At 44.6% G+C, this 27389-nt stretch overlaps 2 long non-coding RNA genes across 2 annotated transcripts; both read left to right on the forward strand.

The window, feature by feature from the left end:
- The first annotated feature begins 1153 nt into the window (after window positions 1-1153).
- LOC112444180 (uncharacterized) lies at window positions 1154-11499 on the forward strand. The gene is made up of 3 exons (XR_003032420.2): window positions 1154-1265; window positions 2340-2470; window positions 11290-11499. It is a non-coding gene; the product is annotated as an uncharacterized lncRNA (long non-coding RNA).
- A 7535-nt stretch (window positions 11500-19034) lies between these two features.
- On the forward strand, window positions 19035-24538 carry LOC132343768 (uncharacterized). Its single transcript, XR_009492712.1, has 3 exons — window positions 19035-19217; window positions 20556-21964; window positions 23223-24538. It is a non-coding gene; the product is annotated as an uncharacterized lncRNA (long non-coding RNA).
- Window positions 24539-27389: the final 2851 nt, after the last annotated feature.

A 27389-nucleotide genomic window follows, 5' to 3' on the forward strand; every position in this document is an offset into this window, starting at 1 on the left:
GGGATTCTCCAGGCAAGAATACTGCAGTGGGTTGTCATGCCTTCCTCCAGGGGACCTTCCTAACCCAGAGATCAAACCCATGTCTCTTAACATCTCCTGAATTGGCAGGTGGATTCTTTACCACTAGCGCCACCTGGGGAGCCCCATATCATGCACAGAATGCTCTGATGTCTCTCCTAGCAGGCATCTGCCTCTTCAAAGCTTCTTTTCGATTTTCATATTAGTCTCAGTCACAGCTACACTAGAGGGCACTTGAACACCACACTCAATGCAGACCCAACCACTGGCACAGGTACTGGTGGCACTTTGGGGTGGGGGTTGGGAACTTGAAAGGGGGGTGATGGGAGGGGTATATTTATTTTAACATATCTTTGATAAACCCATCGGTATTTGAGAAAGCTTCGGAGTCAGACTCTGGGGATCAAACCTTAATTATACAATTTAATTGTTGTTAATGAAACGTGTACATTTCAACCCAGCAAGACTGGTGGTGTTTAATGCCAGCATGACATATTTCTCAAATCGTTCTCTTTATCTGTATAAATAGGAAAAAAGAAAAAAACACATCGGCTCAGTGCATAATGAAGAGGGAGGGGATGGTGCAGCCTGTCCTATGGTGGCCAGATGCTCTTTTATCTCTTTTCAAATCAACATGCAGAGCCAGTGGTCCTCAAATAGACAGCATCTTTCCTAAGGGATGGCAGCACTGTACGTTTGGAATGATAACATTCTATAAATAAATAAAAAAGATTATTAACAACACTGTGTAAATCTCCTAGTCAAACACCCCTTCAAGCAACCATCATCAGTAATTCAGTTTGGTCCCTTAATCCCACTGTATACAAACACACAGCATAAATACAGTATTTAACAAGCATCGGGAAAAAAAGCAGCAGTCTTACAATAAAGACACATTTAGGAAGAATGAACATTCCTTTCCCCTGTTCTTGCTGGCCTTCCCAAGATTTCCACTCTTCATTCGATTCTCCTGCCTAAGTGAGATGTGCACCTTACATGAATGAATCTCAGACATAACTGCCCATTTAAATAAAATCTCAAAATATTAACTTGTTGCCCACATTCCTCTCGTTCCACTTCAGTGAAGTCACAGGGTATCCTTTGGAAAACACATCACAAATGCAAACATCCCTGGGCTTCTTCAAAACAGGAGACTCCAATGGGGTTTAAATGGGATCAGAGGCAGCCAAGAGAGCAGATCAAATCAGGGATCCATGAAAATCTCCTGGAATCTAAGGTCTAACAAGGTGACTTGCTTTCCCTGTGATTGTCTAGGTCTCTCTACTTGTTCTCTGTCTCCCTTTCTGTCTTTGTGTGTTTCTCTGTGTCTCCATGTCTCTCAATCTCCATTTCTCCTTCCCTCCCTCCCTCCTTTCTTCTTTGATTCTCTCTTTCCCCTCCCCTAAATTATATTTTTCTTTGTTGTTCCCTGCCTGGATCTGGGATCTTGGTCAACATGAGTACTAGGGTAACAAGGACACAGCAACCTCTCTGATGGTGAGCACAGCGTGAGCATGAAGTCTTGGCTTCCTTTGCTGGCTTCTGATGGATTGTGACAACATGCAACCATGAGACTTGGGGCTGAAAACCAGGCCAGTGCCTGGTTCTTTCCTCATCCCAGTGACTGACCAAATATGAGCACTTCTGATATCTAGAGGCAGGAAGATCCCCTGGAGGAGGGCATGGCAATCCACTCCAGTATTCTTGCCTGGAGAATCCCCATGGATAGAGGAGCCTGCCAGGCTACAATCCATGGGGTCACACAGAGTCGGACACTACTGAAGCGATTAAACACGCATAGCATGCACAGTATCTAGAGAGATGAATGTCATGTTTTCTTCTTTTCCTTCTCAGCCTGAATTACAGAAGATCACCCAGGTGTCCTCCTGGTGGGAAAAAAGCAGAAGTGTCCCTCACAACCAGCTGTTTGTGATCCCATGGACTGTATGTAGCCCACAGGTTCCTTGGTCCATGGAATTCTCCAGGCAAGAATGCTGGAGTGGGTAGCCATTCCCTCCTCCAGGGGATCTTCCTGACCCAGGGACAAAACCCGGGGGTCCAGGCAGATTGTTTGCCATCTGAACCACCAGGAAGGCCCTGCCAATTCAAGATTTCAGTGAGAGGCCACTTCTCAAGCTGTCCATTGTAACATTCCAACATCCAGATGCTTCTCTTCCTGCCGACTGAGTGAAGGGAAGGAGAACGCACCTTGAGTCTGTTTCCATCAGACACCCCCACCACCAGGAAAAACCCTCCATCTACTCTTTCTATCCCATTTCAATCAAGCCCACAGGCTGCAGGCTTCTTCTTCTCCTCTGCAGGTCCAGAGACATGGCTCGATCCACGTGAGAACCAACCCTAAGGGGGCTCCAACGAGGGTCTGAGGCTCCAAGTTTCCACTGTGGAAGCCAAAGCCCAGCCCAACACAGCAGCTTAGACCCTCAGCTCACAGGTAATGCTCCCAAAGTGGTACTATGTGTGGTACATTTCTCCACTGTGATCTAATACCTGGTTTTTCAGCTATTAGTTATCAAAAGCTGGTTGTCAGGAGTGTCTAATTCCTAGCATTTCTATGCTCTTCTTGTTATATCCAGATTTTAAAGCAAATATGGTAGAAGACAGGTTTAGGAACTGTGCTAGTTTGCTAGGGTTGCCATAACAAAATAGCCTGAGGGGCTTTAGCAATAGAAATTCATTTTCTCACAGTTCTGGAGGCCAGCAGGCCAAGCTCAGGATGTCAGCAGGTCTCGTATCTCCTGAGGCATCTCTCCTTGGCTTGCAGATGGCTGCCTTATTTCTGTGTCCTCACAAGGCCTTTTTCCTGTGTGCCCACATCCCTGGTGTCTCTGTGCATCCAAATTTCCTCTCCTTATAAGGACTCCAGGAAGATTGCATTTGGGCCCACCCATATGACCTTATTTAACCTCAACCACCTCTTTCTAGGCCCCATTTCTAAACACAGTTACATTCTGAGGTACTGAAGGTTAGGTTTTCGATGTATGAAATTGGAGGGGACACCACTCAACCTGTAACAAGAACCTTCATATCTCAGGGAGCAGCCACAGGCTTACCAAGCTTTGCCCAAAAAGAAACAGAAGTGCATCTAAGCCTTGTTTGCAGTTCTCTGTTGATGCCACTGTATTTTTCGTAACATAACAACAACATTTAATGAATATTGCAGAGATTAAAAAAATACATTGCAGTCACAAATCAATTCCTAATAAATCTCTTAGGAATCTTTGAAATTCACTCACTCAAAGCAAAGTTTGCTCCCCCTGATTAAGAAAAAAGTGGGTTTATTAGTAAGGGTTTTTTTTGGGGGGGGGGGCATCGATTTTTATAATGGTTATTTTGTTCTTCAATATTATAAGTAACATCTGTTTCATGAGTAATAGTCTTGTCTCAAGGTGAATCAAACAGATAAGAGGAAAAAGCATATATAAAATGCCTTTCCTGTTTGACAAGATTTCCATGAAATGAAACCCAGGTTTAAATCTTTATTTCTCCCTTTAATAAACATGACAGGACAGCTTAGAGTATGAGCATCATGGATAAATAGGAATTTTACTGCTCCAGACCTCAATTAATTACACAAGAGTCATCCAAGCAGTGTCTCCCAGGCCCCTCTGCCTGACGTTTCTCAGCTGCTCACAGGGGACAATCACCTGCAGTGTCTCTGCCTGGCCGTGTGCAAGCCAGGTACAGCGGAGGATCCTAGAGGCCAGTAGACCCATCTGCCAGGCCGGATGCCACTGGCAGGCTGCTTCCTATGGGAGGCCCTCCACGACATAAAGAAAATTTTTGTTTACTGTAAACTAAATGTGAACTATAATCTACTGTACTCCCTGTGCCTAAAATCCCCTATGATATCTGTGTGATTTCTGAAGTTTAGGTAAAAAGAAGGAAAGTTTGGTCAAATATGCTAAGTAGAGTCCACACATTTATCTCTTCTTCCTTCCAAAACCTGAACAAAATGACAGTGAAAAAATTAAAAAGATGGTGGCTCAGCTGGTAAAGAATCTGACTGCAATGCAGGATACCCAGATTTAATTCCTGGGTCGAGAAGATTCCCTGAAGAAGGGCATGGCAACCCACTCCAGTATTCTTGTCTGGAGAATTCTATGGACAAAGGAGCCTGGAGGGCTACAATCCATGGTACTGCAAAGAGTCAGACATGACTGAGCAACTAACACATACACCAAAAAAAAGAATTGGGGAGATAAATGCAGCACATGAGAATCGTCGACATTTGGGGGGAATAAAAAGGAATAGGAAAATGGCCACTTCCTCGGCCAGTGGAAAAAGCTAGAACCCGACAATGTGCAGAGAACTCTGGAAAACTGGGCATGTGGACACTGCACCTTCCTAGGCAGCAGGGGCTGAGGTGCTGACTGAAAGTCTGCATATGCAGGATATATACGTCTCTTTCCCCACCAAATGGGGAAATTTAGCCTGGATCCATCCCTGCCAGGAAGGCAGGAATGTATTCTTTAGAGAACTGGAACCAGAGGATCTCCAGACTCAGTCACAACAGGCATAGCAGATGGGGAGCCAGGTGCTAGGCCAAGAAGGAGGCACTTAGATGAAAGCCTGTTTTCCAAGCAACCCTTCCTGTCTTTGTTCCCAGAACATTAGTGTCTGGGTATATACCTCCCAGGCAGGAAGATAAAATATAATTCTCCAAAGAAACTGTCTAGCCCTAGAGAAAAGGTCCAGAGAGATTCCACTTGAAATGTCCTATGTCAGGCCAGCTCATCTACCAACAATACTTACGAAGGAACCAGCTCCCTTCACACACAGAATTTCCCGTTGGTTTCTTACTGCATCAGTTCTTAACCATAAATGGACATTCAAAGATTACCAAACACTGGAAGAAGTTCTCAAAAATGAAAAAAAGAGAACTGAACAAATAAACATTTTTAAGGAGCGAAGGAGACAAAGACACAGTAGACAGAACAGAGGAAAAACTATAAGAAAAGAAAAAAACCCTACGGTCATTTCATTTGAGAAAATACTGTGTTCATGAAACAAGATAGACTACAATAAAAGAAGAATCAGAGTGTGAAAGGAGAGTCTGAGGAGTTAAATACATAGTAACCGAAATAGAAAATATTCAACATATTAAATATTTGTATTTATCTGTTTCCCACCTTCCACTCTAACATACATTCTTTGTAAACAGGAACTTTTCTTTGTTCACTACTATTTTTGAAATCTCCCAAAACAATGCCAGGTAATTATCAATGTCTGGAGGAAAAGTTGTACCATAAACTAAAAGTAATACTGTATAACCAGAGAAGGCAATGGCATCCCACTCCAGTACTCCTGCCTGGAAAATCCCATGGACAGAGGAGCCTGGAAGGCTGTAGTCCATGGGGTCGCTGAGAGTCGGACACGACTGAGCGACTTCCCTTTCACTTCTCACTTTCATGCATTGGAGAAGGAAATGGCAACCCACTCCAGCGTTCTTGCCTGGAGAATCCCAGGGACGGGGGAGCCTGGTGGGCTGCTGTCTATGGGGTCGCACAGAGTCGGACACGACTGAAGTGACTTAGCAGCAATACTGTATAACACTTATTTGCCTCAGTAGTAAGCAATATTTACATGGCCACAATAAGGTAAATGCTGACTGGAGGCTAAACTTGTGTGCAACAAATATGTGGCATTAATTGGGGCAAGGGCCAGGGAAGAAGGTTGGAGGTTATAAGAAAGGTTGGAACCTGGGACCCTTCACTTAAAATGCTTGTACCTGAACAAAAGTCTCCTCAAGCAACAAAATACAAAGAAACTATAAGGGACTAAAAATAACTGTATGTATGAGCAGGTGGGGAAAATTATAAGTAAGATACAAAAAACCCAACTATCACTTCTGCCACTGAGTCTGTTACCATAACCAAGGCTCTTGGTCTTCCACAATCAATAGAAATTGATAAGGCCAAAGAAATTCAGGCTAGGCTTTCCCAGGGCCCCTGCTTTAGCAGAGTGGAGTGAAAATAAGCAACAAGTCCCCTTACTTTCTCCCCAAGTGGGAGCGAGCTCATTTCTTACACGGAGTGGGTCCTGGGGTTGGGCCAGAAAGGAGACTTAGATGCCTTGCCCACCCTCTTGGTGATGTTGTGTGCAGGGAGCACGTGCGGGACCCAGCTTTTGCTTCTGGCTTTTTGGAAGTAGCAGTTGGGTTTTTTGGTCTCTTTGGATCTTGTTGTCCATAATTTGCCCCAATGCATGCAGTTATTTTTAGTCCCTTATAGTTTCTTTGTATTTTGTTGCTCCAGGAGATGTTTGTCCAGGTGCAAGATTGCAGCAAAGGTCCTGGGTCCCAGGTCCCACCCTGTCTTGGAGAAAAGCTTCATGCCATGGCAGTGGTGATGCTGGTTGAGTCGCTAAGTCCTGTCCAATTCTTTGGACGCCACAGACTGTAGCACACCAGGTGCCTCTGTCCAGGGTATTCTCCAGGCAAGAATACTGGAGTGAGTTGCCACTTCCTTCTCCATTTACTACCATAACATGAAGTAAACAGGTAACGTCTAATTTAGAAAAATCAAGAATTAACAGTTTTAGCAAACTTTAGAAATATGTGAGTACATAAGAAAAGACCTAGAAATAGTTGCCAATGGATATAGAGAGAATAGCAGGTAAGGAGTATCAGACCTAGATCGATACTATTTTTGATTTTAAGATTTTTGTGTGGCATTGATTTTTTAAAAACTATGTTTGCATACTTTAGCAAATATAAAAAAATAATGCTATATAGATGAATATATAGGAGGAGGTATATGGGAGAGAGACAGAGAGAGAGAGAAGGGAGAATGGGTAGGGAGGAAAGAAGGTTTGAATAAATAATCAGTTCAGTTCAGTCACCCAGTCGTGTCCAACTCTGCGACCCCATGAATTGCAGCACGCCAGACCTCCCTGTCCATCACCAACTCCCAGAGTTCACCCAAACTCATGTCCATTGAGTCAGTGATGCCATCCAGCCATCTCATCCTCTGTCGTCCCCTTCTCTTCCTGCCCCCAATCCCTCCCAGCATCAGAGTCTTTTCCAATGAGTCAACTCTTCGCATGAGGTGGCCAAAGTACTGGAGTTTCAGCTTTAGCATCATTCCTTCCAAAGAATACCCAGGGCTGATCTCCTTCAGAATGGACTGTTTGGATCTCCTTGCAGTCCAAGGGACTCTCAAGAGTCTTCTCCAACACCACACTTCAAAAGCATCAATTCTTCGGCGCTCAGCCTTCTTCACACTCCAACTCTCACATCCATACATGACCACAGGAAAAACCATAGCCTTGACTAGACGAACCTTTGTTGGCAAAGTAATGTCCCTGCTTTTGAATATGCTGTCTAGGTTGGACATAACTTTCCTTCCAAGGAGTAAGCGTCTTTTAATTTCATGGCTGCAATCACCATCTGCAGTGATTTTGGAGCCCCAAAAAATAAAGTCTGACACAGTTTCCGCTGTTTCCCCATCTATTTCCCATGAATTGATGGGACCAGATGCCATGAGCTTAGTTTTCTGAATGTTGAGCTTTAAGCCAACTTTTTCACTCCCCACTTTCACTTTCATCAAGAGGCTTTTTAGTTCCTCTTCACTTTCTGCCATAAGTGTGGTATCATCTGCATATCTGAGGTTATCGATATTTCTCCCGGCAATCTTGATTCCAGCTTGTTCTTCTTCCAGCCCAGCATTTCTCATGATGTACTCTGCCTACAAGTTAAATACGCTGGGTGACAATATACAGCTTTGACATACTCTTTTTCCTATTTGGAACCAGTCTGTTGTTCCATGTCCAGTTCTAACTGTTGCTTCCTGACCTGCATATAGGTTTCTCAAGAGGCAGGTTAGGTGGTCTGCTATTCCCATCAGGGAGATGTCAATTGAAGCTCAAAAACAAGCGAGGAGACCCAGGCCGACAGCTCACAAAAAGAACACAGGTGTTCTTTTGCTAGAAATGAAAGATGAACTTTGGGGAATCAAGCAGAAATAAATTGTATTTTAGATTATGTAGGAAAGATTCTAGCTTAGACTAAGAGAAAAATAACATTGGAACTAGGGAAATGTGCTGACTTCCAGAGAGTCTGCAAAAAAAAAAAAAAACCCACGAGATGGCTATGATCCAACGCCGCATTTCCCAACTGCAGGGAACACTATCCACATCCGACCCCGGTGTTGGTGCTCCCTGGAGCCAGGCAGCTGTACACAGCCCTATGTGCAGACACAGAGATCCCGGACCTAAGTCTCACTTCTTCAACTGGACCTCAACCCTTTTCAATAGTATTTGGTCCCTGTAACCACAAACCAGTGGGTAACTGTACCTGACAATACTTCACACCATGAGGCAGTGAAGATAGGACGCCCTGAAGAATGGTATCCATGCCTTAGTCTTGAGAAGATTCGCCTCTAAGGGAGATCATAGACTACAAGCCCCCAAGAAGCTCTCAAGAGATCAAATGAGAACAATCTCAAGCAGATCACATAGCCTGACTGGGCATCAAGAGGTTTCTTGAGATGATTAGGGGAAAGGAGTTGGGCTAGATAAACCATATGGCCCACCCCAGCTCTGAACTCAGATCAGATCAGATCAGTCGCTCAGTCGTGTCCGACTCTTTGCGACCCCATTAATCGAAGCACGCCAGGCCTCCCTGTCTATCACCAATTCCCGGAGTTCACTGAGACTCACGTCCATCGAGTCAGTGATGCCATCCAGCCATCTCATCCTCTGTCGTCCCCTTCTCTTCTTGCCCCCAATCCCTCCCAGCATCAGAGTCTTTTCCAATGAGTCAACTCTTCGCATGAGGTGGCCAAAGTACTGGAGTTTCAGCTTCAGCATCATTCCTTCCAAAGAAATCCCAGGGCTGATCTCCTTCAGAATGGAATGGTTGGATCTTCTTGCAGTCCAAGGGACCCTCAAGAGTCTTCTCCAACACCACAGTTCAAAAGCATCAATTCTTCGGCACTCAGCCTTCTTCACACTCCAACTCTCACATCCATACATGAACACAGGAAAAACCATAGCCTTGACTAGACGGACCTTTGTTGGCAAAGAAATGTCTCTGCTTTTGAATATGCTATCTAGGTTGGTCATAACTTTCGTTTCAAGGAGTAAGCGTCTTTTAATTTCATGGCTGCAGTCACCATCTGCAGTGATTTTTGGAGCCCAGAAAAATAAAGTCTGACACAGTTTCCACTGTTTCCCCATCTATTTCCCATGAAGTTGTGGGACCAGATGCCATGACCTTCGTTTTCTGAATGTTGAGCTTTAAGCCAACTTTTTCACTCTCCACTTTTACTTTCATCAAGAGGCTTTTTAGTTCCTCTTCACTTTCTGCCATAAGAGTTGCAGCTGCTACATGGACAGAAGTCTTCCACCATGGAAGTTGGCTTCCCCCATAGATCAGGTGCCATTTTTCAACATTTCAGGCTCTAGTCATAGGCTGCCTCTTCATGCCACAGTGGTCACTCCACTGAATTTTCAGCATGTGCCTTGAATCACACCTTGTCAAATTTCCTCTTTCATGTTCCATCTTCTGATTTTAATAAATCTATAGTGCAGACCTTGTCTGGTAACTTCTTGAACAGGTATTTCTATGGTTATGGTCATCACATGGCATCCTTGGGTGCATCCATTTTTGTTGCTCCCTTTGAGTTGAAAGGTAGCTGAAGAGACTTTTATCAGCCCATGATAAGTATATAAGACAACATTCTATATCATTAGTAAAAGTTCTAGGTTGTAAAAAACAAAACAGAGGGTTTCTAAGTTGCCCTAAAAATCAGGCTCCAATCCTTCAGGTCCACACAGTCTTGGCTGGGTGTTTGGAAGCCCACTTACTAAAACAGTGCCCCAGTGGATCAGCAGTGTCATCGTTTCCACTTTCCTGGACTAAGGTAACCAAGATTTTCTGTAATCTGACTCCAGTTTTCTTTTCAGCCTCATTTGCCTCACATTCTACTCAAAAGGGCTGCTCTCCAAGCAAAACATCCTTTCTTATCTTCACCCTTTTTCTCAGAATTCCAAATTCCTGCAATGGTTCTCGTGAATGTATGCTGTCGTGTCCTGCGCTTTACGACCCCATGGACTATAGCCCACCAGGCTCCTCTGTCTGTGGAATTTTCCAGGTAGTACTGGAGTGGGTTTCTATTTCCTACTCGAGGGGATCATCCCAACCCAGGTATCTAATCTTAGTCTCCTGTATCTCCTGCATTGGCAGATGGGCTTTCTTTTTTTAACCACTGGCATCACCTGGAAAGCAATGGCTCTCTTTTCCTCTATGTTTGGAGTCCTTTGCATCTTTCCAAACACAGTCTGGATCCCCCTCCTACCCTGCTCCGCGTACTTTCCCACACTGCACTGACCGAAAGGTTGACTCTGCCCATGAAATTTCAAAGCACTCACACCTTTAGCATCCCACATGGTACATGAGTCTTCAGGGCTCTGCTTACATCATCTGGGACACTATTTAATCCTCAGTATATCTCTGCTCATCTTCTCACCAGATTATAAGTGCCTTAAAGACAGGATATACATTGCCTTCTTCTCTTTCCCTCCTTGAGCCATTGGTACACCTCAATAAATACACCTTTATCTTGGATTATTATTACTGAATGAAGCACTTCAGTAGGAGATAATACCCACCACAGATCCTGATGGATATGAACAACATCCACCTTATCTTTTCCTTCCACTCTAGGATTACTTTTGCTCAACATAGTCAGTCACTCACATTTGATGACCCTTGCTACCAGAAGACCAGTGTTCTGGAGCTAGCCTCATCCTGCTAGGCCCTGGCCCAGAACAGGACAGTAAGAAAGGCAGTAAAACAAGAGACCCTAGAGCACAGTGTTAAGCTCATGGAACCCAAAGCTGGATTCCACTATGAAATTCTGGGCAAGTTATTTCACCTCTATGAGCTTCCATTTCCTCCTGTGTAGACTGGATAATAATAATAGGACCCATCTCATAAGATTTTTATGCGGATTAGATGACTTAATAACTATAAACATTGTAAACACAGGAGAGATTGAGGACAGGAGGAGAAGGTGGCAACAGAGGATGAGATGGTTGGATGGCATCACCGACTCAACGGACATGAGTCTGAGCAAACTCCTGGGAAAGAGTGAAGGACAGGGAAGCCTGGCGTGCTGCAGTCCCTGGGGTCGCAAAGGGTCAGACACAATTTCGAGACTGAATAACAACAAATATTATTACTTCTTTTAAAGACCAGGATCCAACTATGACTTTCTTTGACTGTTCTCTCCTTATTTCTTTTTCTAGAAAACTCTTTGGTGGCTCTTATCCACTTTTATGGTTCTGTTATATTTTATGGCTCTCCCCAGATGGTTGAGTACTGCAGAGGATACCAAATGTACCCAGAGATGGACCCAAGCCTCAAGTCCTGGGGGACAAGCTCCTTGGCCTCAATCAGTGGCCAGCCCCATGTGAAAGGTTTTGCCTCTTTGGCATAATAAAAATGTTTCTAACAATAAGTGCAAGATTTCTACAAGAATATAACTGTAGAAATGTGAAAGCTAAGTGAGATGAAGCATTTTCATGGATGTGAATGTCTTCAAAGAATGGAAGATACTTTCCACTGTTTTTTTGGTCTTTTGTTTTAGAAATTCCATATCTTTCACGGTTATTTGTTTCTTAGGGTGCTTGTCAATGTTAAGTTCAACACATGAGTCTCCACGTTTCACCAACTGTGTCTTTTCGGTTTCCCCTTATCATGGTGTGGGGTGGACAGGCTACTCCTGAGAGAATCCTGTCCCTTGAACAGCTTAAGGGCTAAGATTTATGCACTGAATAACCTGTCTTTCCTGGGGCTGAAGTCTATAAATTGAATGATTTCCCCGCTGGGGCCTGGGAGCTGCCCTATACACTTAGTATCTAATCAGGGAAGGGGAAAGGCTGCTAAGGGCTTCGATCTAGAGGAGGCCTGTCACTTGAAGCCACTTTCACTCAACTTTCATAGTAACAGTCAGTATAAGATGAGAGAAATGACACAAGAAAATAGCTGTGCTCTCAAAAACCATAGTATTCATCCCAGAGTCTTAAGAATCATTTGCTACCATATTGATTATCCAGTTACACATTCAACTGCCCGGGAAAGAAACTTATATTTGGGAGATTGGGAAAGGAGGGCAGAGGGAGAAAGAAAGAGAGAGAGAGAAAGGACTGGATGAATTACAGGGGAAATAAGAGAGAAAAAGGCCTCAGAAGCCTCATACACCCGTGACAAGTCACGCAGCCACCATCGTGTAAAAGATTTTGATGGCTTTATTCTCGAGCCACGCAGCAGACTAGAGCTGTGGGTCTGGGCCCACAGCAGCTGTGCTTTGCCCCTGCCTGCTGTGACCAAGAAGATCCATCTCGAAGGTGCCCAGGAGGCCCCGTCTTCATGAGCTTCCCGGGCAATTGATAAGTCGTCAGTTGGGAAGTAGAGACATTCGCAGGTTCAGACCTGAAGCTTGGTCCTTAAAATGAACTGGAAGCATCTGGCTGTTGTGCTGTCAGTAGGTAATGACGCAGCCGCGTCACACACCCAGATGTGATTCTACATTTCTGCAGCTGTTCTGGTGGGAGTTTCAACACCCAAAACATCTGCTGTGGGGACTCTGTGGTACAATTCTCACTCCATCTCTCTAGGTTCTTATTCTTTTCCCAGAAAATGTACTTTCTTTCCACTCGGCATTTTCTTATTTTCCAAAGACATTATTCCCAGCAAGGGGATACCCTTCCAAATTCTGTGTAAGATGGAAAAGAAATCCATAGTATCTTCAAAATTCATTGCCAAGCTGAGGGGGTGTGACAGTAATTCACTTTATGAGGCTTGATGAGATAGAACATTATAGCCAGGCAAGGAATTCATACTTTATGGCACATGTAGAAGAAAAAAAAAAATGTAATGAAGTCATTTCTGTGTGTTAAACACCATGGTTAGGGGAACATCTTTCAAGTCCAAAACGTTTATCTCCGAGATATTTGCTAGCATCATCAACCTGTACTTATAAAGCACTCTTGGTACTGTCTATTTAGTGGATAAAAGACCCTGATACAGCATGATTCCTCAAATATTTTAGGTGATTAATACAAACTCACGTAATAGTTTTGAAGGGCAACAGGAAATATTGAGTCATAAAATATTCATGTACTTTGACCCAGTAATTTCTGGGAATTTATCCTAAAGACATTGTTTTATTTATGGAAAAATCTCATGTATAAAGAGGTTTACTGTGGCATCTATTACAGTGAAAAATGGATTCAATCTATTGTCCTGAAATACAGAAATAATTAAATAAATATGGTGTCTCGACTTCCACAGGATACATGGAAAATCAATGTGAAGGGCTCAAATGCTCCAGTTGCTCAGGCAGCAATTAAGAAGATAGTTACTGGAGCTCACAATAATAGGTGGAATGCTTTGACATACATTCAGTGCAAGAACAAAACACAAAGTCGTTTGTACATTATCCTGAGAATCATATCAAAACCTGACATTTCAAAATGACCCAAAGTATTTGCTCGAAAATAATAATAGCTAGTGTGCTTGAGTGGGAGAATTATGAGCAATTTTCTGCTTTTCTCCAGTTTCCTAATTATTTATGAAAGGGTTACATGACTTGAGTCAGTAAAAAGACCAAGAAAATTCATCTTTAGGGTATAAAACAAAGACATGAACTCTGCCAATGCAAGTGAGTCTGAAGGAAAACACTACCAGTGGAGCCTGAGGCATTTCGTAAAAAGAAATGTGGAGCTAGCAGACTCCAGATGGAGACCCATTTCTCTGTCACAGCCTCAGCTTTCTGCCTATTTTCTCCAGAGTTTTAAGGAATCCAAAGTGAAGTTAATCCCAGATTCTGACTTCACCTGCCTGAGCAGGAAGCACAGTGAGAAAATGAAGGGACCAATCCAGTATCGTACAATGTTCCTAAGTAAGCACATATGGGGAGAATTATTTTTCTTAATTTCAGTCACTGAAAAAACTTGGAAGAAGGCTCCTCTTTTTGGTTCCACCAGGTAACTTTTGCAAAGGCATGAAACTTGGGGAGAACGACTATAGCACTTCTGCCTCTCTACCCAAATGTCTTTGCCAACCTCATCACAAGCCTGAAGGAGTAAACAGATCCATCTAATATTACTTTGAGTCTACTTTTTTTTTTTAAACACTCCTCTCAGAGTTAAATAGTACACTGACTTTTTTTAATATTCCCAAAATAAACTGCTATTTCTTAGCCTTTTTGGAGGACAGCCTTAATTTAGGAGTAAAAGGGGACGCTTGAGTGATAATAAACTGAATAGTGTCCGGATTTCTCAAGGAAATGCTGACCCAGCACCATGGCCCTCAAGTACACCATTAGAATTCTTTGATTTCCTGTCATGGCAGACAGTTCAAAAACTGAAAGTAAATAGGAGACATAGAAAATCAACGAGAGGTGCTGATTTGTCCAGCTGCCGAGGTCTGTTAATTACATCATATTTTTATGGAGACATTCAGCATCAACATGCCAAGTGCCCACATCCGGAGGCCGTTGTCTGCCATTCTGTTGGGGGCAGCTCTTCTCCCCAGGCCAGTTGGTTAATTGTAAAAGGACAAGCTACTCCAGGAATGCCTGCCTGTGCAGACCAACTCTCTGAAGCAAATTCCAGATGATCGGATGATCGCCATGTCTTCTGTTACCATAGAGATAAGAGGTGCTGGGAGCTGGAGAGGGGCCACTCGGGTGGCAGGAAGCGGGGTTGTCAGTGTGCACAGTGTAAACCTGGGGAAAATGAAAGCCTGTTCTCCTTGGGCAGCCAGGCCGTGGTGGGCTAAGTGGGAGAGAGCCAAGAAAGGATGAGAGACCGCAGGGAGCCACGGAGGGAAACAATGCACGCGAGAGGACAGAGCTCCCAAGAGGACAAGGCTTGCCAGAGGACAGAGCTCAAATCTGCGTGAAGTGCAGGGCGGCTGGGAGCCACGGATTTCCAGGACAGCGTCCTCTGAGCACCATCGCCCTTGCTAAGAAACGAAAGGAGGCTCCAGCGCCAGCACAAACTTCGTGGCTTGTTTCCTTAAAGGCCTTTCCACGCGTCCTTGAAATTTACATCCTTCCAGAGCCCTCTCTGGTTTCTGTTCCTCCTCTCTAGCCCATATTCTTCCCTTTTGCTTTTCTCACATTCTTCCAGAAGTTTCCAGGGTCCCCCTTTTTTTCCATCTTTATGCATGCTAAAACAAGCTTCTTCATCCAGGCATCTCTAAATCATCACAACTCACCCACTTTCCTTCTCTTCTTTTTTCTCTTTACAGCTCCTCCTTCCCTCATTTACTTCTTGCAATTTACTTCCTTCCCTGAGGCTACCCTGGTGGCTCAGTGGTAAAGAAGCCACCTGCAATGCAGAAGAGCTGGGCTCAATCCCTGGGTCAGGAAGATTCCCTGGAGAAGGGAATGGCAACTCACTCCAGTATTCTTGCCTGGGAAATTCCATGGACAGAGGAGTCTGGTAGGCTACAGTTCACGGGGTTGCAAAGAGTTGGACACGGTTTAGAAACTCAACAACAACAATAATTTTTTTCCCTAATTATAGTTTCTTACACAGCTATTTGGAAGGAAGAAAAATCCAATGCCTGTCAAAGATGCTCTGAGACATTTCCCAATGTCCAGTCCCTCCTGTTCACCTCCCCCTCAAACACTGGGTCTGTCTTAAGCAAAGTCTTGACCCAGGGTGTGACTTTCAAATCCCCTGTTCCTCAGAGAGGCTCCAAATATTCTACACATATCTATGGTAGTCCTATTATTTAAATACGAATTTCAAATGTATGACACCCATCTCATATTCTCTGCCTCCACCCCCCAAAATGTACACATTTTTAATGTAAATCAAATGCACATTACACTTAAATGTACATGCATGTAATATGTATGCATTACATACATGTAATACACATAAATATGTACTATGTTACATTTTCACATAAATTCAATGTAAATTGTACATTTTCAAACTTAGAAGATTTAATGTTATTTAATGCTGTGAATTTGTGCCAACCAAGTAAAGTGTTTTGTGCAGATTTGGAAATAAAGATCCTCCTAGAATTTCAAGGAACTGTGTCATTGAGTAGGAACACTTTAGAGCTGCACTGGTATTTTTATAAATTAGGCCTGTGCATGACTATTCATTTAAATTGTACAAAAGTACACAATTAAAGCACACGGGTGAAGAGCCCAATTAAATCCGAGTGAGGGTGGCTGTGTCTGCTTGGGGATTTGTGCTGGTGCACAGTAAACCATCATAGGGCTTGTTTTAATGTCATCATTGCTTTTTTGAGTGACTTTTCCATGAGAGGATTTGAGCACTTACTAAATAGCATCAGTGATCCAACTTTAAAATATAAATTTTCTGCTACTCTTCATGCAAGGATCCAGATCAATCTGATTAAGGATGTCTCCCAAAACTGCAGAGCCAGCTGTCAAGAAACTCATAATTTGCAACTATTTATCTCAGTAAATCTATTGATCCAGAAGCTGATCTAAGGCTGTAACTGTTATGCATAACTTCCAATGGTTAATTTTGACTTCATTCAAATAACTTCATTTTTATAATTTACTGATTTTGTAAAGATAATTGTTATAAACTTATAACAAAGCAAACGTTTATTAATAAATTATCATCTAATTGACTTTTTCTACTAGGGTTTCCATTTAGATTTCATTTGAAAAGAAATGCTTTGCTAGAAAATAAAATGTTGAGAACCACTGGCTTCACCCACCACCTGTTCATCCCCTTCTCTTAACCTCCACTGACAGTCCTTGCTTTTCCAGGCTGTTTTATGCTGCTCTGTTTCCTCCTTTTGAACTAAATACCACCACTCTGATCAACCTGCTCTAACCTGAAAAATTGTTGTTGTTCAGTCAATAAGGTGTGTCTGACTCTTTTCGACTCCATGGACTGCAGCATGTCAGACTTCCCTGTCCTTCACTATCTCCCAGAGTTTGCTCAAATTCATGTCCATTGAGTCGATGATGCTATCTAACCATCTCATCTTCTGTCACCCCTTTCTCCTTTTGCCTTCAATATTTCCCAGCATCAGGGTCTTTTCTAATGAGTTGGCTCTTTGTACCAGGTGGCTAAAGTATTGGAGCTTCAGCTTCAGTGTTAGTCCTTCCAGTGAATATTCAGGGTTGATTTCCCTTAGGATTGACTGGTCTGATCTCCTTGCTATCCAACGGACTCTCAAGAGTCTTTTCCAGCACCACAATTAGAAAGCATCAAAAGCTGAAAACTGGGCTCACACTAAGGGTAAAAATGATTTAAGATGTGTGTGTTGGGGGTGGGGTTGCCTTTTCCCTCAAGTCTTAGTGAACCAACAGAAAGGATTGAATCATTCACAGTACATTTTGGCACTTTGACATCCAGAAGAACCTATCTGAGGCAACATTTAGTTAATCTTGTTTCCTTTGATTGGGTTTATCAAACTCTTGTCTGAGGACCACGAGCATAGAACCACTTGTGAAGTACTTGTTAGAAAGGCAGATTCCTGGAACCTACTCCAAACTCTCTGGAGGCTGGGACCTGGAACTGCCTTTAGAGCAGGACCCTCAAATAACTCTGCACTTGGAAATTCAAGGATGACCACCATCAATCTTCTGCACTTGAGTGTAGGCAAGGGCTCACCAGAGATGCTGCCTCCCCTCCCTTCACGTCCATTGAATGACACAGACTAAGAGGCATCCCAGGAAGGTGTCTTAGGTACACAAGCAAGACAACAAGTGCAGAGAACGGACAAACAGGTTATCTAGGGAGCACTTTCCAGAAGGAAAAGAAATCAGTTCTGATTTCCTTTTCTCCAGCTCCAAACTCATTGGTCAGCAGCAGAAGCAGGTTAAGACTGGTGGCGATAGTGGTGGTGGGTAATAAAGAACCCGCCTGCCAATGCAGGAGATGTTAGAAATGTGGTTCGATCCCTGGGACAGGAAGATCCCCTGGAGGAGGGCACGGCAACCCACTCCAGTATTCTTGCCTGGAAAATTCCATGGACAGAGGAGCCTGGCGGTCTAAAGTCCACGGGGTCGCACAGAGAAGGACACAGCAGAAATGACTTAGCACATCTGACCCACAGAGGAAGCCCAGCCCCTGGCCCAGCCTGGAGGAAACAGTAGCAGGAAAGGAGGGGGCTGTGTGGGCAGTAAATGCAGACCAGGTGACAGGCTGCGGGGACGGCCTAGCGGCCTTGAACTCTGCTCCCCCTGCCTGTGGAGAGAGAGTTTTCCTGGGATGTGCATCCTTCTCAGCCCTTTACCAGGCAAGCCTAGGATTCTGGAAGTCCCCAGGCTTGAAGCACTGGAGCAGAGCAAGCCCATCGCCGGGTCTGGCACCTCCTCTGGCTGTCATTCGTACCTCTGTTCTGCCTTCATAAAAATCCACCATGCACTCCAAAAGAGGAACTAGGACACTTCGCTTTTATTCCACACGCATCTCATTTGTCTTCAGTAGGTTCTTCCATAATCTCATCATTATTGCTATGGCCCTCTGAGGACAGCTGACTTGCATTAATCAGTCCAGACCCTCATCGCTCACCAGATTCTTTACACTTTTACCATGCCCTGGGGCCTGCTAACTTACTTGAAAAATTAATAAACCTCCCCCCTCTTTTCTTACCTTATTAATGTCTGTCTTTGTAACCCATTATCCCCGCATATCATCAGAGATCACTGGAGGGTGTAGTGGTCACTGGCTAGCTCCCCTCCTTCTATCCTAAAACTGGAAACTCCCCCCATCTCCCCAGGGGCCAGAAGGAAAATGGCCTTCGTGGGCTGGCAGGATGTTTGTTTAGCAGCATGATGGCACCATGGACGGAAGGCAGGAGAATTCTTGGGCTTCTGCTCAAGGCCATTAAGGCCCATTAAGTTGTTCCCTCCTCCCCCACCACCTCCCCCCCTCTTTTGTGCACCCTAGTAAATCTGACTCATTAGCTTTAGATGTTTTGAAATACTGGTACATTAATCACTTGTGTTTGCACACTGTTTATGTGGGTTGTTGGTCATGGTCTGTAGTTATACTGGCTGTCTCCCTTGCTTACTTAAAGGTACAATCCAATTGAAAATAAAGATTTTTGCAGGTTTGCTCATTACACACAGTGTCGGCAGCTGGTGAGTGTCTTTTGCAATTCATCAGAGGCCTCCCAGACCACCTGCTCTCCGCATCCTGCAAACAGCTGGCTCTGGGTAAGTACCATAAGCTATTACCTTATACAGCAAATAAATAAATAAATGGATGGATGGGTAGACAAATAAATAAATACATTGACTTGTCAGCCTTGGAGCTTTGCTTCTTGATGGGAAAAGGCCATTTTGACTAGGGGAAAAATACCTCTAGCCCAAACCTCTGTGGTGCCATTTAAATGAAAAGTAAGGGAGCAGGTGAAACTCTCAAAATTTCAAGTGGAAATATTTTGTCACGTGAGTATCAAGGCAGCCAAGAAAAGGACTCCACAAGAGGCTGGCTGTGTGGTTTGGTACAAAGAGTGGGAGGAGGGGAGATTGAATTGAATTGCCTTTTGGTTTGGGCTTTCCCTGGTGGCTCAAGAGGCAAAGAATCCAATGCAGGAGACATAAGAGACATTGGTTCAATTCCTGGGTCAGGAAAATCCCCTGGAGAAGGGAATGGCAACCCACTCCAGTATTCTTGCCTGGAAAATGCCATGGACAGAGGATATAGAGGACCCCAGGCTATAGTCCATGGGGTCCCAAAGAGTCGGATGTGGCTAAGCAACTAACACTTTTCTTTTCTTACCTTTTTTTTTTTCTCCTGCAAAAAGTCAAAGGGAAGCTTTGTGGAATTTGAGCTAAGGCCACCAAATGTCCCAGCATTAAGAAGCCAACCCCCAAATCATCACATAGCACCTTAGATTTTTGTGGTCTTTGGTCTAGTTTTTGACCCTGAGAATGATCTCTAGGTGGCCGTGCCCTGCTCCTATCCCCAGCCCCCTGTCCTGATCCTGCAACCCAAAGAGAGCCCAAGGACAAGCAGGAGCCAAACGTCGGCCATGCAGCCAGGCACCTGCCAGGAGGAAGGGCAGGACTGGAGAGCAGACCAGCTCTTGGCTGACCGATGGCAGAGCTTAGCAACACAACTGGAAAATGGTTGGATGTGTAGGGGGACAGGAGTTCAGCAAGTCCTTTTGAGACATTTTCAAGGTTTTCACAGACTCCCAGATAGTTCCCAAGTAGACTACTATTAATAATTTGAAGCTTGTAAACATCACCCACTATAGCTATAATCCCCCAAGATCACTGACTCCAGTCTCCATGGATTGGTCAAAATCTGTCTTCTGACTTGTCCTTGCAAAACTGGAAAGACAATTTGTTATAGGACAGATATCTATATGACTTATCTACGAGCTTCACCAATCAAATCCCAAAACAGTGCTGTTAGAAATCATTATTTTTATCTTACGGCTGGCTAAATTCTAATCAGTTTTGCAGCTTTATTTGTGTTACTTTTTTAAAGCAGGAGTATTTGTGGGTTGAACTGACATGGAGAAATGTTTTCCATTTTTCCAGATTGAAAAATTGAAGATGAAGATACATCCATATTCCTACATTTTACTTACTTTAATCCCTCAAGGACTACTAAGAGCCTAGTTGTTCTGTGTGGCAGAGAACTAGGAGTATCAGTTTGTCAGAAATACAGACCCCCGAAACAGAATACGCATTTTAACATTTAAGATCCCCAAGGGACTTGTTGGTGTGTTAAGTGTTGACAAGCACCACTCTTATATACACTTGATTCTTTTAGGTCAAAAGTATCTACAGGGATGGCCACAAGTCATATCAATACTAAGGTGGTCATAAGAATCTGAATAACAAAATGCAAACCAAGCAAATTCCTCACCTACTATAGGACCTAAAATGCCCAATTCGTTGGAGAAGCAGAACAATGTGGTAGAAAAGAAAGAGGGGACTTGGAGTCAGAAAAATCTGGATTTACTCCCTGACTCTGTCACTCAGCAAAATCTGACCTAGGCTAGTCACACCCCGGAAGCTTCATTTCCTCATTTGAGAACAGAGATAATAGCAACTCTGCCACCAGGATGGCATCAGAAATAAAGGAGCTCCTTTATGTGCAGTCACAGGATAAGCTCAAAAAAGTATTATACGTGTATAATTAAACTGTGGTCATCATAGTAATAATAGGGATGTTGAAGACAGAACAACTGGATTAACCCAAGGGATGAGAATGAGAACCCCACCCAGCGGTTGGGGGAGAAGAAACAGGCCCCAGTTTCCTGCAGTGGCGCAATTAACTCTCACTAGCGGCAGTGGAAGGGTTTCCCAGGTCGCTCAGTGGTAAAGAACCCACCTGCCAATCCAGGAGGCATAAAAGATGTGGGTTCCCCGGGGTGGAGAATATCCCCTGGAGGAGGGCATGGCAACCCACTCCACTATTCTTGCCTGGAGAATCCCATGGACAGGGCTGCATGGCGGGCTACAGTCCATGAGGTCGCAAAGTGCTGGACACGAAGTGACTCAGCGCACGCACACAGTGGATGCTGTCAGCTCACAGTCAATATTACGGCTGCAAAGAACAAATAATTTTATTTGGGATCTTAAGAACTGCAATTTAGTTGAGAGAGTAGCATTGAAAATATATGTTACCATGTACAAAAGAGATAGCCAGTGGGAATTTGCTGTATGACACCAGAAGCTCAAATCCGATGTTCTGTGACAACTTAGAGGGATGGGATGGGGTGGGAGGTGGGAGGGAGGTTCAAGAGGGAGGGAACATATATACACCTGTGACTGATTCATGTTGATCTCTGGCAGAAACCAATACAATATGGTAAAGCAATTATCCTCCAATGAAAAATAAATAAAACATTTAAAAAAAAGAATTTAAATTCAGGAGACACAGATTTGAGACACAGATTACGAGTGTTCCAGGGAAGAAAAAGAGTCAAGGATATATAAAGGTAAGAGCCACAAGGTTGTTTAAGAATTACAACCCCTCATAATTGTATACATATAATTATGACTGATTCACGTTGATGTATGATTGCCACCCTTGCTAACACAAGAAAGGAAATATCTGTCCTTAAGGGGTAGACTGAACAAGCTATTTTAGGATAAGGGTCTTTAAGGAGCTTACATTTCTGGAACATTGGACAGATGTTCTTGATACCTATGTTAAGACAGTGTTTGGTAGTGTTAGTCGCTCAGTCATGTCTGACTCTTTTGAGACCCCACGCAATTTCCCAGGGAAGAATACCCCAGTGGGTTGCCATTCCTTCTCCAGGGGATCTTTCCAGCCCAGGGATTGAAACCATGTCTCCTGCATTGCAGGTGGATTCATGTTAAGAAATGGTCAAAGTTCATATTCCATTCGGGCTGAGATGTGCATAAGCCAGAGCTCCTCAGCGGTCTCCCAGCTCCACTGTAAAGAGCTCTCTGAGAATATCGACTCCGTTTTGATTGTCCTTATACAGTGTATTCACTGGTGCAATCTCTCTGGCTCTCGAGAAGTATGAGAGATGTGTTAGATACAAAGAATTGAGTAGCCATTGCTGCGGGCCCTTGATTTATTGAAGAAAGTAGGTCTTCCCTGGTGGCTCAGTAAGTAAAGAGTCTGCCTGCAATGGGGGAGACCAGGGATCAATCCCTGGGTTGGGAAGATCCCCTGGAGAAAGAAATAGCAACCCACTCCAGTATTCTTGCCTGGAGAATCTGTAGACAGAGAAGCCTGGTAGACTACAGTCCATGGGGTCACAAAGAGTCAGACACGACTGAGTGACTAACAATTTCACTTTCTTTCAGGATGATTATTCAACAATTCAAGCAAACCTGTGGGAACACAAGGGCCTTCTAGGCAACATTTAAAGAAATGTTGATCTCTTACAGGCAGTAGACAGGAACAGAGTGTAGCAGAGCTTTAGAGAGAGTAAAATTTTCCTTCTGGAAAGTTTCCTTTGCTGAGATCAGGGCCCTAATAGGTGAAGTGCTGGACCTTGAGACTTGGAGTGGGTGTATCTGAGTGATGCATATGAGAATTTTTAGCTCCCAGATTCTCCTGAACCCTCTTTGCCTATAGTAGAGGCCCCCTCCCCTTTGTTAGAGATAATGCCCCCCAGCTTGCTTGAAGAGCTACCCAAAGCCACCACCCAGTTTGATGATTCTCCAGGAGGACTCAAAGGGTCAGCATATTGTCATACTCATAGTTATGCTTCATTACAGCACAAGGATATAAAGCAAAACCAGCAAGGGGAAAAGGAACATGAAGTCCACGGGAAGCCAGGTACAAGCTCCCAAGGATCCTTTCCCAGAGACGTCACAAAGAACGCACCTAAATCTCCCAGCAACAAGTGTGACAACATACGTAAAACGTTACTAACCCAGGAACCTCATCAGAGTCTCAGGACCCAGAGTTTTTACTGGTGGCTGATCATGTAGGCAGCGTCTGCCTGACACACATCAACATTTCAGATTCCCAGAAGGAAGGCAAGTACATTGTTTATACAATGTAGGCACCATGAACCACTCTTCTTAAAGCTAAGAGCTTTTCTGGTGGCTCAGGTGGTAAAGAATCTGCCTGCAATGCAAGAGACTTGGGTTCGATCCCTGGGTCAGAAAGATCCCCTGGAGAAGGGAATGGCTACCCACTCCAGTATTCTTACCTGGAGAATTCCATGGACCGAGGAGCCTGATGGGCTACAGTCCATGGGGGTCGCAAAGAATCAGAGTGACTAACACTTAAAGCTGGGAATGATGAGAGCTTCCCCAAACCCAAGTTCCCAGATGCCAGCCAACTTTGAAGCTGGTCTTTCAAAGAGCACTCATCCTTGTGACCCTGGGGCCAGACCTTGTAAGCATGTGTTCCTTCTCAAGTGAAGCCGTTTCTCTGTCAACAGAGGCCACTGGAGTGCCACTACAAGGTCACAACCGTAGGAAGGGGCTCCTCATGCTAGTTTCATGGTGCCATTTGCCTTTGGCCTGACTGCCAATACATCAGGATACAGGCGGCCCAGTGGTGCCTCACCAGCCCTCGGGGACCACCTCCAGCCTTATCCCTGCGCCCTCCAGCAGTCATCTTCCCCACCTAGGGGGCTGCTTCCTGCGGACCAGCACCAGCTGTGCCTTCTAGCAAGCTTCTCCACTGCCAGCATGCTGCGTGTTCCCATGGCAGTCATGCCCTCTCCGAGAAGGTCTGGATCTCAGCCTTGTGGGACAGAGGGAAAGCCTCTTCTCCTTCAGTCCTTAGTTCCTTCCTTATTTGTTGTCGTTGTTGTTGTTCAGGCACTTAGCCGTGTCCAATTCTTTGCGACCCCATGGACTGCACAGCACGCCAGGCTTCCCTGTCCTTCATTATCTCCTGGAGTTTGCTCAAACTCACATCCATTGAATCGGTGATGCCATCCAACCATCTCATCCTCTGTCAGCCCCTTTTCCCCAGTCCTAGCCATAGCAGCTGCTTTCCGCAAGTGCTGTTTCTATATCCTTGGAGGCCTCTTTTATGCTTTTTTGTAGTTAGCTATCTTTTACTAATTAATAATTCTTTAGATTAAAATTTTTCTCTTCAACTTTCTTGTGAGATTGCTGCCTCCTGATTGGACTCTGACTGATGCCGTGTCTTAAAAGACCATATTGCTCCCACTGCCCCTCCTAAGACAAGACACATAGGGTTAAATCTTAGCACCTCCTGACTTGGACGTGCTGGATCAGTTAATGGACAGTGTGAACCATCCGCCAAAGGAGCTGCAAGACCTGGCCAAGATGTGCTGATAAGAATGGGGAGGGCCCATGACGGAATGGATGCTAGGGGGTGGGGGCTTGGACCGTAGTTTGGGTAAAGGATACAAGTAAAATCAGCATGGAATGCTTTCCCATTATATGCAAATCTAGGCAGATACCCAGCTGCGGGGATGGCTTTTAAAAGCTGAAAAAATATGATGATCCTTGTGACTAGTCCAGTGAATTAGACGTATCAAAGCTGCTCTGACAGGGACTTCCCTGGTGTTTTAGTGGTTAGAAATCTGCCTGGCAAATTCGGGGATCACAGGTTCGATCCCTGGTTGGAGAACTAGGACACCACATGCCACTTAGCAACTAAGCCCACGTGCTACAACTGCTGGAGCCTGCACACTCTGGAATCCCGGCACTGCAACTGAGTCAGTGCACTGCAAAGAAAAAACTCACAGGGCACAACGAAGATCCCACATGCTGCAACTAAGACGCCATGCAGCCAGATAAATATCGAAGGGAAAAAAAACTTGCTAGGGCAGATAGTCTAGAACGCGATCTCAAGGCTCAGAGAAGTGGATGCTAGAAGGTATTTACTAGGTAAAAGCCTACTACCACCCGGAGGGCCCCGAGGACACCCTTATTCCAAACAGAGAAGGAACGCACTCCGGAGAGAGCACTGGCATGGTGAGAAGCTTAGTGGTGGCTCCGCTCTGTGGCCAAGGCTGAGAGGAGGAAACACAACAACAGAACTGAGCCCACTGAAAGCCCCAGAATCTTGAAATAATAGAGGTCTAGGGGCAGCATCTCTTCATCTGAAGCAAGGTGAGCACAATTATCACAATGAAATCAAGGTCAGAGTAGCAGCCAGGGGCACCGGGAGAGCTATGGAGATGGTAAATAGAACACGATGTTCCTGGGGGCAAGATTGATGAGCAGCCAGTGAGGCATTGCACAAATTACCCAACTAAAAGAAATCAAGAATGGATGATCAAGAGTCTGCAGGCAGCTGCCCAAGTAAAAAAGTCATGATTGCTTGCCAGGTTTCTGGACCTGAGCCAGTTCTTGTTTCCAGAACAACTGAAGGAGAACTCAGATCCCCACACAAAAAACAACACTGGGATTCCACAGCAAGTGTATTCAATAATAACTCTCCCAGTGTTTCCCCCAAAGTGACCTACAGCCATTTACTTACTTAACTATCCAGTGGGAGAATGAGAACTTACAAGGGTTGCTAGTTCCAGGGTCTGAGTTGACTTTGATTCCCAGAGACCCAAAGCACCATTCTGCCCTCCATTATAACTGAAGAATATGGAGTCCAGACATGACCCAGGTCCAGCCCAATACGAGTCCATTGGGTCTGACATATCCATTGATTCTTTCCCTTATCCAAATATGTAACTGGAATGGGCACACCTGATAAATGACAGAACTCTTACATCAAGTTTTTGATCTTTGGAATAAGGGCCCTTGAAGTGGGGAAAGTCAAGTGGAAGCCTCTGAAACACCCCCACTGCCCACCCACCCCCCCGCCACCCAGGATAGTAAATAAAAAACAAAATCATATCCCAAGGGGGATGGCAAAAAGGATTTTGTGCCATCATCAAAATTCTAAAGAATGCAGGAAAGGTGATAGCCATGATGTCCACATTTGATTTACCTACCACTGTAAACCCTTACAGAACCCTACAGAAACTGTACTGATCATGGTGGATGACAGTTGACTATCACCAGTGGTGTGCTGGTAAGTGGTCCACAGCCCAAGAGGTTGCAGGAGGCTTGCTTTGTTGCCTCTGCCAATTCCCATGGTATAATATTCCCACCATAGGCTCGACAACCAACTCACAAGGCTCCTGAAAATGTAACAGTTGGCTCTCATAGGCCAGTATGGAGCTGCTCCAGCACACAGATTACCGCAGACTTAACTAAGCAAAAGTCTCGATTGCAGCCACTGTGGCTGATGTGGTATCTTGAACACAACCTTCGGCAATCCGCCGGCTATGCAAGAGACCCAGGTTCGATCCCTGGGTTGGGAAGATACCCTCAAGAAGGAAATGGCAACCCACTCCCGTATTATGGCCTGGAGAATTCCATGAACTGTATAGTCCGTGGGGTCGCAAAGAGTCGGACACGACTGAGCAACTTTCACTTCACTTCACTTCAGCACAGCCATAACTAGGAAGCTGGATAGCTCTTCTTATCCATCCCTATCAAAAAGAAGGATCAGAAGCAATTCATACTTGTATGGGTGGCAATATACAGGTGCCATCCCCCAGGCCTTGTTAACTCTTAACTCCCCAGGACATTCATCATTATATAGTCCAAAGGGACTTGGACATTCTGGAGGTTTCTCAGGACATCACACTATTACCAACATGTTCATGAACTGGATCTGTTAAGTTCAGTTCAGTTCAGTCGCTCAGTCGTGTCCGACTCTTTGTGACCCCATGAATCACAGCACGCCAGGCCTCCCTGTCCATCACCAACTCCCGGAGTTCACCCAGACTCATGTCCATCGAGTTAGTGATGCCATCCAGCCATCTCATCCTCTGTTGTCCCCTTCTCTTCCTGCCCCCAATCCCTGCCAGCATCAGAGTCTTTTCCAATGAGTCAACTCTTCGCATGAGGTGGCCAAAGTACTGGAGTTTCAGCTTTAGCATCATT

This window comes from Bos taurus, chromosome 24 (assembly GCF_002263795.3).
Source record: "Bos taurus isolate L1 Dominette 01449 registration number 42190680 breed Hereford chromosome 24, ARS-UCD2.0, whole genome shotgun sequence".
NCBI classification, from domain to species: Eukaryota; Metazoa; Chordata; class Mammalia; order Artiodactyla; family Bovidae; genus Bos; species Bos taurus.